The following is a 12,158-nucleotide window of genomic DNA, read 5'->3' as shown; positions in this document are numbered from 1 at the left end:
GGGGGGGGGGAGGGGGCCCCCCACATGCTCCCCAGAGGACCCAGAAGTGAACCGAAAGTACTTCCAGTCCACTTCCAGGTTCACTGCTGAGCCCGTGGATAGCCCCCCTGCACTCCTGTGAGACGCTCCATGCACCCCACCATTGCAGCATTCACGAGCCATGCTGGTACCTCAAGGTATTTAGATAAAGCATTTAAAGCTGCATCTATGTCCGAATTGCTGATTCAGAGAATCTGGGACAGTGATCCAAATCAACAAATCCAATCTCTGTCCCTGATTCAGGCCAAATTTGAATCCGAATTGAATAGGGATCACTTCGCACACCCCTAATTCAGACCTGGAAACTGGTTGGCATGCACAAACAAATGGTCCCAATTGCTTAAATGTTAGAATTCTAACTAAAGAGCTACTGTGTCTCTCATTTACTTCATCTGTTTTAAGCCATGTTCTCATTCACAACTATTCAAAAATAGGTCTTCTTTTTTTGTTAGTGCTGTTAAATGCAAAAGAAAGTTCCTGTGCCCTTTTTAATATTAGCTGATGGTTTTGGGCATGACCAACCAGAGGACATGTTTACTGCAATGAGCATGACTTCTTTTTTTCTTTTTAATATTGTTTGAGCCTGTCTTTCTGCTTTTCCTTCCAAAACTTACTTTCTTGGTAACCCACAAAGAAAGTCTAAAATGTCTGAGGATGAACTGTGGTCATTTGCTCTAGAATACCCCAAATGTCTTCTGTTCCTAAATATACTAGCAGTCTTTCCAGCACAAAAAAAAAAAATGAATGTAATCTCTGAACCTCATCAGTTCAAAGCCCTACTCTGCATCCATTAAAGCAAAAAAGGAAAGAACTTCAGTAAATTAATAACTATAACTTTTTCACTCAGCTTAACCCAGAGTTCCCACCTTTCTTATAGACAGTACATTTCCCTTTTAGCTTGTGTAATTTTGAAGAAGGAGGTAAATACTATCGTCACACCTGTCAGGAAGTTGAAAGGCATTTATGCACATACTATATTGTGCATCATGACCAAGATTTTGCTATATTATTTTACACATTCTGTACAAATGGCAAAAGTTACTTTTTTGCCTCCTGCATATATTGGCTAACTTTGGCATATATCCCAAACCACTTCACTGGAACCAACTCTACTCCCTTATCTGCTCTTTCTGCCTAGCAATTTGATGACACATTTTGTTGAATAGATGGAGGAAGAGGAAAGGGGAGGAAGGACTCAATTTGCAACACTAGGGTCAGCCTAGATCTACCTGAAAAACTTCAAATTTTTACAACATCTTGTTCACTACAGTTTGGCTGCTATGGTTATCTCAATGAAAACTATGGCTGCTATGGAAAAAATTATGCAATGTTGTTTTGATGCATTTTCTCTTTTGTTTTGTTTTTATTTCCCTGGACCTGCATGATAACCACCAGAAACAAGCAGGATAATTCTGCCCTTGATTCTCCTACATTTCAGGAATATTTCCTTTTTTCCATTTATTTTTGGGTATATGGCAGCCCTGCAGATTATTATTCTTGCAAACCTGTAAGACTTGACATATTATACCTAGGCACATGTGCTATATAAAGAGCCCATGCTTGTGGGCTTTAGATTGAAAATTCTGAACCTATTTTTATTATAGCTCACTTTAGTTTAATAGCAACTCCATTAACTAGGGAAAGGGAGACTATACACACACGGTAAGCAGATATGTACTATATAAAACAGTTTTAGCATCTGCACATGTTCAGTTGTGTAAGGAAACAGAATGTTAGTTAAGGGAACTTCTTATGAGGCCACAGTGGGAGGTGCTGCACTGGCCTTTGAGAAAGGTTTCTAAGAGAGTGAGCAAGCTCGGCCATACCAAAAGAAAGGGGTTGAAGGTAGACTAGTGGAAATATTTTTAAGTGATTACAGTAGCATAATTAAAAGGGAGCATCCAGAACACCAGCTCCAGACACTGACTGGGAGATGGGAGCCTACAAAAATAGCTGCTGCTGTTCTGTGGCTGATGGGCCTGAGTGTTAAGATGCTAATAAAAAAGTTGAGAGTTCAAGTGTGAGGGAGAAGAGTCCAGGAGAGCTGGCTGTAGTTTAAAGAGGCCTTACTGAGCGTGCAGGAACAAATCATCCAGATGCACAGGAAGACCAGCAAGTATGGCAGAAGACATGCTTGGCTTAGCAGGGAACTCTTTAGTGTACTAAATCACCAAAAGGAAGTTTATAAAGAGTGGAAACTTGGACAAATACCTAGGTAGGAGTATCAAAAGTATTGCTCAGGCATTCAGAGATGAAGTCAGGAAGGCCAAAGTGCAACTGGAGTTGCAGCTAGGATGGCATGTGAAGGGTAACAAGAAGGGTTTCTACAAGTATGTCAGTAACAAGAGGAAGATCAAGGAAAGTGTGGGTCCCTTACTAAATGGGGGAGGCAACAGTGTGACAGAGGATGCAGAAAAAGCTGAAGTACTCAGTGTTTTTTCACCTCAGTCTTCACAGGCAAGGTCAGCTCCCAGACTATTGCACCAGGCAGCACAATTTGGGGAAGAGGTGAGCAGTCAACAGTGGCAAAAGAACAGGTTACGGATTATTTAGAAAAACTGGACATAGGGCTGGATGGGATACACCTGAAAGTGCTGAGGGAGTTGGCTGATGTGATTGCAGAGCCGCTGGCAATCATCTTTGAAAACTCATGGCAATCAGGAGAGGTATCGGATCATTGGAAAAGGGAAAACATAGTTAAGAAAGCTAAAGAGGAATATCCAGGGAACTACAGACTAGTCGGCCACACTTCAGTCCCTGGAAAAATCATGGAACAGATCCTCAAGGAATCCATTTCTAAGTACCTGGAGGAGAAAAAATTGATTAGGAATAGTCAGCATGGATTTACCAGGGGTAAGTCATGCCTGACCAACCTGACTGCCTTCTATGATGAGATGACTTTGGATGCGGGGAGACCAGTGGATGTCATATACCTTGATTTTAGCAAGAATTTTGATACAGTCTCCCACAATGTTCTCGCAGGTAACCTAAGGAAGTACGGGCTGGATGAATGGACTGGAAGATGGATAGAACTCTAGCTGGAGCATCAGGCTCATACAGTAGTAAAACCAATACCTTGAAGTTTAGTTGGCAGCCAGTATTAAGTGGAGTGCCCCAGGGGTTGGTCCTGGGGCCAATTTTATCTAATACCTTCATCAATGACCTGGAAGATGGCATAGAGTGCACCCTCAGCAAGTCTGCAGATGACATCTAACTGAGGGGAGTAGTAGATATGCTGGAAGGTAGGGCTAGGGTTCAGAGTGACCTAGACAAATTGGAAGATTGAGCCAAAAAAAAAAGTTCATGAGTTTCAACAAGGACAAGTTCAAAGTCTTGCACTTAGGATGGAACAATCCCATGCACCAGTACAGGCTGGGGCTGACTGGCTAGGCAGCAGCTCTGCAGAACAGGACCTGAGGATTACACTGAACAATAAGCTGAATACGAGCCAGCAGTATGCCCTTGTTGCTAAGAATGCTAACAACATACTGGGCTGCATTTGTAGGAATGTTGTCAGTGGGTCAAGGGAAGTGGTTATTCCCCTCTATTCAGTACTGGTGAGGCCATATCTGGACTGTTTTTAGTTGTGGCCCCTCCACTACAGAAAGGTTGTGGACAAATTGGAGAGAGTCCAGTGGAGGGCAACACAAATGGTGAGGGGGCTGAGGGACATGTCTTCTGAGGGGAGGCTGGGAGAACAGAACTTATTTAGTCTAACGAAGAGAAGACTGAGAGGGGATTTAATAGCAAGGGGGGTTCAAAACAGGATGGAGCCAGGTTGTTTTCAGTGGTGACAGATGACAGAACAAGGAGTACTGGTCTGAAGTTGAAGCAAGAGAAGTTTAGCTTAGATATTAGGAAGAATTTTCTCACTAGAAAGGGTAGTAAAACACAGAGAGGTTGTGGACTCTCCATCCTTGTAGGTTTTTAAGACCCAGCTAATCCTTGCTGGGAAGATCTAAATGATGATGGTCCTGCTTTGAGGACAGGGTCAGACTAGATAACCTCCTGAGGTCCCTTCCAACACTAATTTTATATGATTCTACTGCCACCACCAGTAGCCTGTCTATAGCAGATATCCCCTGCACCACCAACTCCTGGAGTGCAAAACTGCCAATTGTACCTTTGAATATTTCAGGCTTACTGCTCTGCAATCACACATATTCACCCTTTCACTAACTGATACTGCTCCAAAGGCTTAAATGCAATCACCAAATGATATCAGTGAATGTGTGAATGGTCATTAGTCTAGGTATGTTTGGTTTCTTACAGATGCAAATCACAACTGCCAATGCATAATATTTAATCTATATTTTGAAAAGTGCAATATACACATTCATCTAACTGCCCCTTTCCCCTGTTTAGAATTACTAACTAGCCTTAAGAAAAAGGGAAAGTGTTTCTGAGATGTCAAATCTTAACAGGGCTCTATTTCATTATTTTAGCACTTAATTTAATTCAAACAGTTCCCTCTTCCATTTGAATGATTTCAGCAGGGGAGATGTTTGTGCTGTCTGTCTTTGCCAGCAAACCAAAATTTCTCATGCAAACTCAACCCTCCCAAAACAACAGCTATAATTCTCTTCACAAAAGGTCTCCAACAGCAAAGTAAGCATATGCAATGCATTCAATTACAGATAAAGTACATAAATTTATGTTATTTCCCCAGTCTCTATAACTGCTTCTTTAAATAGAGTCATGGAAGACACAGGTGATGAGTATGCCCACAAGCCAACTGTCATTATGTCAGTCCTGCTGATAGCTGTCTTCATGCTGACAATTAGCAGTTTCTCTGAGTGGGCATTGTGCCTAGTTACATTAATTAGTCACTCCTACTGAACTAAAACAAATGGGTAGTGACTTTGTGTGACACTAGATTAGAATTACATACTGGTGCATATGAAGTACAGCACAGGGAAATCAATAAGAATAATCACAGGGCTTGATGATGTGCTATTGATTGTAGTGTTGCTGCTGTTGCCATTAGTATAATTTTTTAGGTAATTGTAGTTCAGGGGGAAAAATATACTTAATCTATTTCACACCTACCAGGGGACATTAGATGGGATTAGACAATTGGAAGTATTATTAAAATAAAATGGTCCTAATTTGACAGTAACTTCTTGTGCACTGCAGTTACAATAGGGCAGTTGTGCTATGCTTCACCAGTTATTCTACTGCTCCCCCCATTATTTCAACAATTGTTTGAGGATTTTTCCCCAAGAAAAATAAAATTGTATTTTCTCAACATTAATATAAGCACACACGCACACACTAGGAATTCTGAAAAGTTTAAGAAACTGTTTGGCAATGAAATTCTCAGTTGATTTTAACTGCAATATTTATACAGCATATATAATTAAAAGAGTCTTTAGTATCAGCATAATTAATCTCAGAAGTTCAGTATTCAAAGAGCAGAGGAAATCAGCTTTTGCTGCTCATTATATATCATGCAATTACATAATGAAGACATCCAGTCATAATTATGTGTCATAATAATTATTCTGTGTCAGAAAAGTCCTATACATCTAGAAATAATCAAAAAGTGGGCCTAAAACAGTTTGCCTATAAGCCTGGGGGGACAATTTTATAGAGCCTCTAAATGTTACTGCAGGCTAAAGAGAATTAAAAAAAAGAGAGAGAAAGAAGCTGTTGCCTCAGGGAGAGAATGAAAACTGTTCCTACTGACATAATTCCCAGGTGGTCATGTAACGTAGCACAAGCCTAGGAAAGGACAATGACAGACTGAGCTGTGGGGTCGCTCACAGCTGTTGAATATCTGTCTTTTTCTCAGTGGGTAGCAGAACAAACAGCAGTGCATTTAGTGCACAACAGGCTTCTTGGGCAAAAAAAAAAAAATGCTTTTAAAACCCTCTAAGATACAAACATGCTGATGATTTAAATATGAATAGAATCTTAGGTTCTCCTAATACTTTTCAAGCATTATATTCACATTCAGTTTTGCCCTCATCCGCTTTCTATTTAGAAAAAATAACTCACAGCAAAATAAACAATGTTACCTTGTGTGGCAGAGCACAGGCAACATTGCCTAGCTGTAGGGCTGCTGTGAACAACCCGGAGGTAAGGGGGAGCTGCAAGGGGTTGGCAGGAGGCTCCTGGTCCTGGGCATGACCGGAAACTGCACCCTGCCGGGAGTGGGTGGTCTGGCGGGGCTCTCAGTGGCACAGGAGCCCCCAGGAAATACCAGGCCAGTTATCACCCCGGTGAAAGGCGGGTCGGGGCGCCTTAACCCCTAGCTCCCACCACCACCGGGTGGGTTACCCATGTGTTTGTTGGAGGGGCTCAGAGGGCCAGTGTTGTGAGGGGCCCAGAGAGGATGGACCCTGAGAGTGGGAGCGATATGGGCGTGGTGCTGCGGTTGCCCCCTGGAGGATGGGGAGTAGTGGCACAGTGAGGCCCAGTGACAGAGTGAGTGGCTAGAGAGACCCAGCCCAAAGGGGAAAGTACCCTTGACTGGCCCAAGCTGGGACCAGGACTACGGTAGTCAAAAGGGCCGGGGGGCCCACTGCGAGGGACGCCCAAGAGCCGGGGGCCTGGGGTCCCAACTGGCCTGGAGGTGGGCCAGGGCCAGGTAGCCGAAGGTCCCGGGGGGACCACACCCAAGAGGGGAACATGGCTTCGGGGGGGCTAGGTAACCCGGATGAAGGCGGAGTGGCCGCCTGAGTGGAAGGATCAGAGAGGGGTCCTCTCTGGTCGGAATTGTTAGGGCAATTCTGGGGCCCAGTGCGGGGGCCGGTGACTAGGAGAACACCATGATGCCATCTGCGAGGCTTGGGCTTCAGTATTAGGGGAGGTCGGAGCAGCAGAGCGCCCCCTGGCATCGGGGCACTACAATGGGCAGCCTCCTGCTTAATTAACATCGTAATTGACATCAGATTGAATCCATTATCATCAAAGGCGTGGCGGGCGAGATAAGCAGGCAGTTGCCCAGAGACAGGTGGGCGGGCCACGAGGAGCTTGGCCCTGAGTAGGCCTGCTGTCACGGTGACAGGCGGGCGGGCCACAGAGTTTGGCCCCAGGAGGCCCCCCCTGTCACACCTTGGTATTATTTATGCACTGATTAATCCACTTTGGTATCAAGAATACTAGTGAAGTGGTTCTGCCTTTTCCAGCAACTTCAAAGCCAGAGTCATAAGAAATAGTAACTGACCCTTCTTCCCAGGCCCTTCAAGCCTTCTTCCCAAAATACCATCTCTTCACCTTATTGTACAAAACTTTCCTTCTAAGAAGCTCATTTGGTTGAGGAAAGGATAATTTCTCCCATACCAAGACAATTTGTCATTCTGGTCAGTCCTCCAGAATCAAGGTGCATTTAGTTTGTGAAAATGTACAACCATCAATCCAACAGCCTGGGAGCTGTACATTTATGCAAGGACCTGGACAACCTGTCCTTATTTCTTTTCTGGGCTGTTATTTGGGGCATTTGATTTTGTTCTGGTTTGAGAGACTTAAGATGCAACACTCATTCCAGTCAACAGAAATGCCATTACCATTTTGTGTCTCTCCCAAACTTTCAAGTTATTTTATGAATGTTCCTCTGCGTCTGAGCTCCAAGGTATCTGAGTGATCAGAAGCTAATTAATGATCTATATTCAAATTAATTGCTTATAGACTCTGGATGGCTCGGGAGACTGGCAAAGACTGAGAAAGCAGAGCTTTAGATTTTTCAATTTGGTAGCTGGACCATGAAAACAAATGTTTCTGGGTGGACCTGAAATATCCTCCAGTAACACGTTTCATTTGGGGGGGGGGGGGGAATTATATAACCACTCCCCTAACTTTAAAAGTTGGAAAAGGGGTCAATTTTGTTGTTTCAACTTAAAAAAAATATACCTTCATTTTGATCATCCAGAAACTATTTTTCATCAAATTAATTATTTGCCAAAAAGAACGCGAAGACTTTTTACCTCTTCCTCATGAGTTCAGCACTGAACAAAAATTAATGGGCTGTTCACAGGTCAATGTGAAATAAGTTGGTCGTTTTGAAGTTAAATCCCTAGTGGACAGGTGTCCATATTTCTGAAGGAATTATCAAGCTTGCACTCTCCTTGGATGCATATTGAAGAGACAAAGAACTGAAAAAGCATGTACATTGAACTATGATCTTCCACCAGGTGTTGTCTCTCTAAATTAGGTTTGAGGTGCAATGGCAGGGAACTGAGAGCGAGCTATACTTTCCATATTCTGTGCAGAAAAGGAATTTTAGCTATCAGCTGGGTTCGTACAGTATATGTTGTCCAGCATATACTTATTTGGAAGAAGAATTTGGAATCTGAATTCATATTAAACAATGCTAACTTCTTTTGCAAAATATAATCTTCCCCACTACCAGCTATAGTTTTGTTGCTAATCAGCAAGGAACTTTTTCAGTAATGTAAGTAAGATAATTGCCAGCACGATAAAAATAACGACCAACATATCTGAAATATGGCCCTGTACCCCAAGCCTGCACCCCAAGCCCACTGATCATCACACACTTGTCAGAAATTAATCTGAAAAACATAAGTATTTCATGGATTCATAGATTGTTAGGGGCTGTAAGGGACCTTGCAGATCATTGGGTCCAGCCCCCTCTGCTCTAGGCAGGAAGACAACTGGGGTCAAGTGACCCCAGTGATGTGATTGTCCAGTCTCTTCTTGAAAACCTCCAGGGTAGGTGACTGCACCACCTCTGTGTCATGACCCTAAGGTCTGATTTTTTGTGTGTGTGCTTCAGCACTAAGAATTATCCCCGTGTGTTTGCAACTTCATTGCACGGAGGAGTTCTGCTGCGCAGAGAACCCGCGTGCAAAGGAGTGTTCCCGCCACTTTGCAGCAATCTTTGCAGGGTGCATTTCCCTTTGCAACACAGAAATGCACGATGCAAAGATTTCCCGCTCGTCGTATGCAAATTCATGCCCCGCAATTGGCTAGTTCTAAATTATTCACACGTGGCAGCTAGCGATTGGCCTGCTAGCCGTATAAGAGGCTTGAGCAGTTTCCACCCAAGCCGAAGAGGACTCCGCATCCATCTCGTGGGGACTCTGGGTGTGCGCGGCAGGGTAATAGAAACCCTGTGTGTTGCTCAGAGGGGTTTGGCGGCCCGATCCACTGCCCACCTCTTCCCGTCTTCGAACGGAGCCTACTATAAGACGTAACGACTAGTTTAATGTGCGCTTGTCCTGGACATCCGGAGTTTGTCGTGTTCTGTCTGCGTGGAGCCTAGCAACCTCCACGTGTGTTCGTGTTTTTTGTTGTAACCGCAACTCAAGCAAGTTCTCAGCCTACACCACGAACATCTCGGTGTAAGTAAAACAATCTTAAAATCAACCGTTACGTGTCTGTGCCTAATTCTAGCTCAGCGCCCACCCTCTCCGAACCGGCCTGCCCGGGCTGCTGGCCACAGCCCGCGTGCAGAGCAACGAAAGCGACCCGGGGTCAGACCCGGCGCGCACACTCTGGAGGGAGTTTATTCCACAGTCTGGACACCCTGACTGTGAAGGAGTTTTTCCTGGTATTAAGCCTGAAGTGGCCTTCCAGGAGTTTGTATCCATTGGTCCTGGTCTTCCTCAGGGGTGCCCTAGTGAACAGTTGTTCACCAAGCTCCTGATGCACCACTCTGATATAGCAGTAAGCTACCCCTCCACCTTTTCTCCCTACCCTGTTCCTTCTGTGCAGGGTACAACCCTCTATGGCTACACTCCAATCATGCGAGGAGTCCCACCAGGTCTCCGTGATCCCTACCAGGTCATGTTGCCTACCAGAGAGCAGGAGGGCTAGCTCCTCCTGCTTATTCCCCATGCTCCTGGCACTGATGTACAGGCAGCTGAGGCCCTCAACTAACACCTGATTTCCTGAGACACTGCGGGAGAACTGTTTGGTTAGCTTTTTCAAAAACAGTTGTGTTAGTGTCCTCCAGAAGGGAGCTTTCCTCTGTGCCAGTCCCCAGGTATGCTCCACTTGGAGTTTCCCTGTCCCCCAGCAATATCAGTTTTAAAGTCCTGTCCAGTAGATCAGCCATCCTGGCTGAGAACAGGACCTTACCTCTTTGCATGAGGTGAATGCCATCTTGTCCTAGGAGTCCTCTCTCTGACGTGCATGCTGTGGTCGAAGAAACCAAACCCCTTGTGGTAAGAGCACCATCTGAGGCATCTGCTAACCTCTTCCATGCAGCCTTCCCTCCTGGGTCCGTGGCCTGCAACAGGGAGCACAGAAGAGAAAACTACCTGAGCCCCTAGTCACTTGAGCCCAGCCCCCAGAGCCCTGTAGTCACTCATGACCCAGTCAGAGTTAACCCTGGCTGTGTCATTTGTGCCCACATGGATGAGGAGCATGAAGTAATAGTCGGAGGGATGGACAAGCCTGGGGATCCTCTGTGCAACATCTTGGATGTGGGCCCCAGGGAGACAGCAGACCTCTTGGGCTAAGGGGTCCGGATGGCAGATGGGGTCGCTCTGTACCTCTCGGGACAGAGTCCCCCACCACCACCTGGCATCTCCTCCTAGGGATGGGAATACTTACCTCCTGAATACTTACCTCCTCCTCTGGTGTCTCTGTTAGAGTCTCCTCAGGTGTAGTCAGGGGAGTGTACCTGTTTTGCAGTGCCAGGGGAAGAGTGATCCTAGCTCTGCGTGCTTTGGACATGGAGATGACTGTTTTCCAGGCAGCTCTAGGGAGGTCTTTGTGGCTAGTCTTCTTTGTAGCCACCTCCTCCCCCTTCTCCTCCACATTCATCCTTTCTCCTCTGTTTTCCTGGAGTAAGGCCTGGCAGTAGTTGTTAATATAATCTTCATGGGCCTGATGGTGCATAGCTGGTGCACCTTCTCCTCAAGCTCCCACACTTGGCCCTCCACTAAGGAGCACATCCCACAACTGGGGGTGCTCCCATGCTTGGGTGTCAGCAGCCACACCAAGCAGCCTGCAGAAATTCATGCTGTTTCAATTAAGTGAGTGATTTAATAGATTTCACAGACATTAGGGGCTGGAACGGACCTCCCGAGATCGATGAGTCCAGCCCCACCGTCATAGGCTAGAAGTTAGCTGGGATTAAGTGACCCCAGCAAGGAAAATATCCAGATCTTTTTTGAAAGAGTCCAGAGTAGGTGCTTGTACCACCTCTGGTGGGGAGCGTGTTCCAGACCCTGGACACTTGCACTGTAAAGAATTTTTCCTTATGTCTAATCTAAATCATCCTTCCTGGAGTTTGTGGATGTCAGACCTTGTTATCCCTTGGGGAGCTCTGGTGAACAGCTGTTCTCCTAGGTCCTGATGTACCCCTCATATAATTGTAGGCTGCTACCAATTCACCCCTGAGTCTTCTCTTTTCCAGACTAAAGAGTCCCAAATCCCTCAGTCTCTCTTTCTGCGGCCTGCCCTCCAGGCATTGAATCATACAAGTGTCTCTCCTCTGGACTCTCTCAAGCTTTTCCACATCCCTCCTGAAGTGGGGGGCCCAAAACTGGATGCAGTACTCCAGCTGTGGCCTCATCAAGGCCGAGTAAATTGGGAGGATGATGTCCTTGGTTTTGCTTGAGATGCATCGGTAGCTGCTCGCCAAAGTTTGTTTTGCTTTGCCAGCCACAGCATCACATTGGTAACTCATATTCATCTTGTGGTCAGTCAGGACCCCCAAGTCTCTTTCAGTCATGGTGCTAGCAAGCATAGCACTGCTGAGCTTGTAAATGTGTTGAAGGTTCTTCCTACCAAGGTGTAGCACCTTATACTTCAACATTGAAGGCCATCCAGTTTTGCTCAGCCCACCTTGACAGCATGTCCAGGTTGGCCTGTATCCCCAGCCTGTCTTGCAGTGTGACCACTGTCCCCCATAATTTCATGTCATCTGCAAACTTTGCCAGTTCGCATCTGACTCCCAACTCCAGATTGCTAATGAATTGTTAAAGAGTACCAGCCCAAGTACTGAGCCCTGAGGGACTCCACTGCTTACCCTGATTTTGTCCCATCAACTAGTACTCTTTGGGTCCGACCCTGTAGCTAGTTACCTAGCCATTGGACCATAAGATGATCAAGGCTACAGTTCCTCAGTTTAGCCAAGAGGACATCATGGGAAACTAGGTCAACTAGGTCAAAGGCTTTCTTGAAATCCAAGATTACACAATAGT

General features: G+C 45.5%; 1 long non-coding RNA gene across 1 annotated transcript in view; it reads right to left on the bottom strand.

Moving 5' to 3' along the window:
- The window catches only part of LOC109284174 (uncharacterized), a 97,974-nt gene extending 86,528 nt beyond the window's left edge, over positions 1–11,446 (bottom strand). The window contains exon 1 of the long non-coding RNA XR_009463488.1: positions 10,084–11,446. This is a non-coding gene — a long non-coding RNA (uncharacterized LOC109284174). The remainder of the gene's footprint in view (positions 1–10,083) is intronic.
- Positions 11,447–12,158: the final 712 nt, after the last annotated feature.

Source organism: Alligator mississippiensis, chromosome 7 (assembly GCF_030867095.1).
Source record: "Alligator mississippiensis isolate rAllMis1 chromosome 7, rAllMis1, whole genome shotgun sequence".
NCBI classification, from domain to species: Eukaryota; Metazoa; Chordata; order Crocodylia; family Alligatoridae; genus Alligator; species Alligator mississippiensis.
This window is presented reverse-complemented; position numbering and strand designations above follow the sequence as displayed.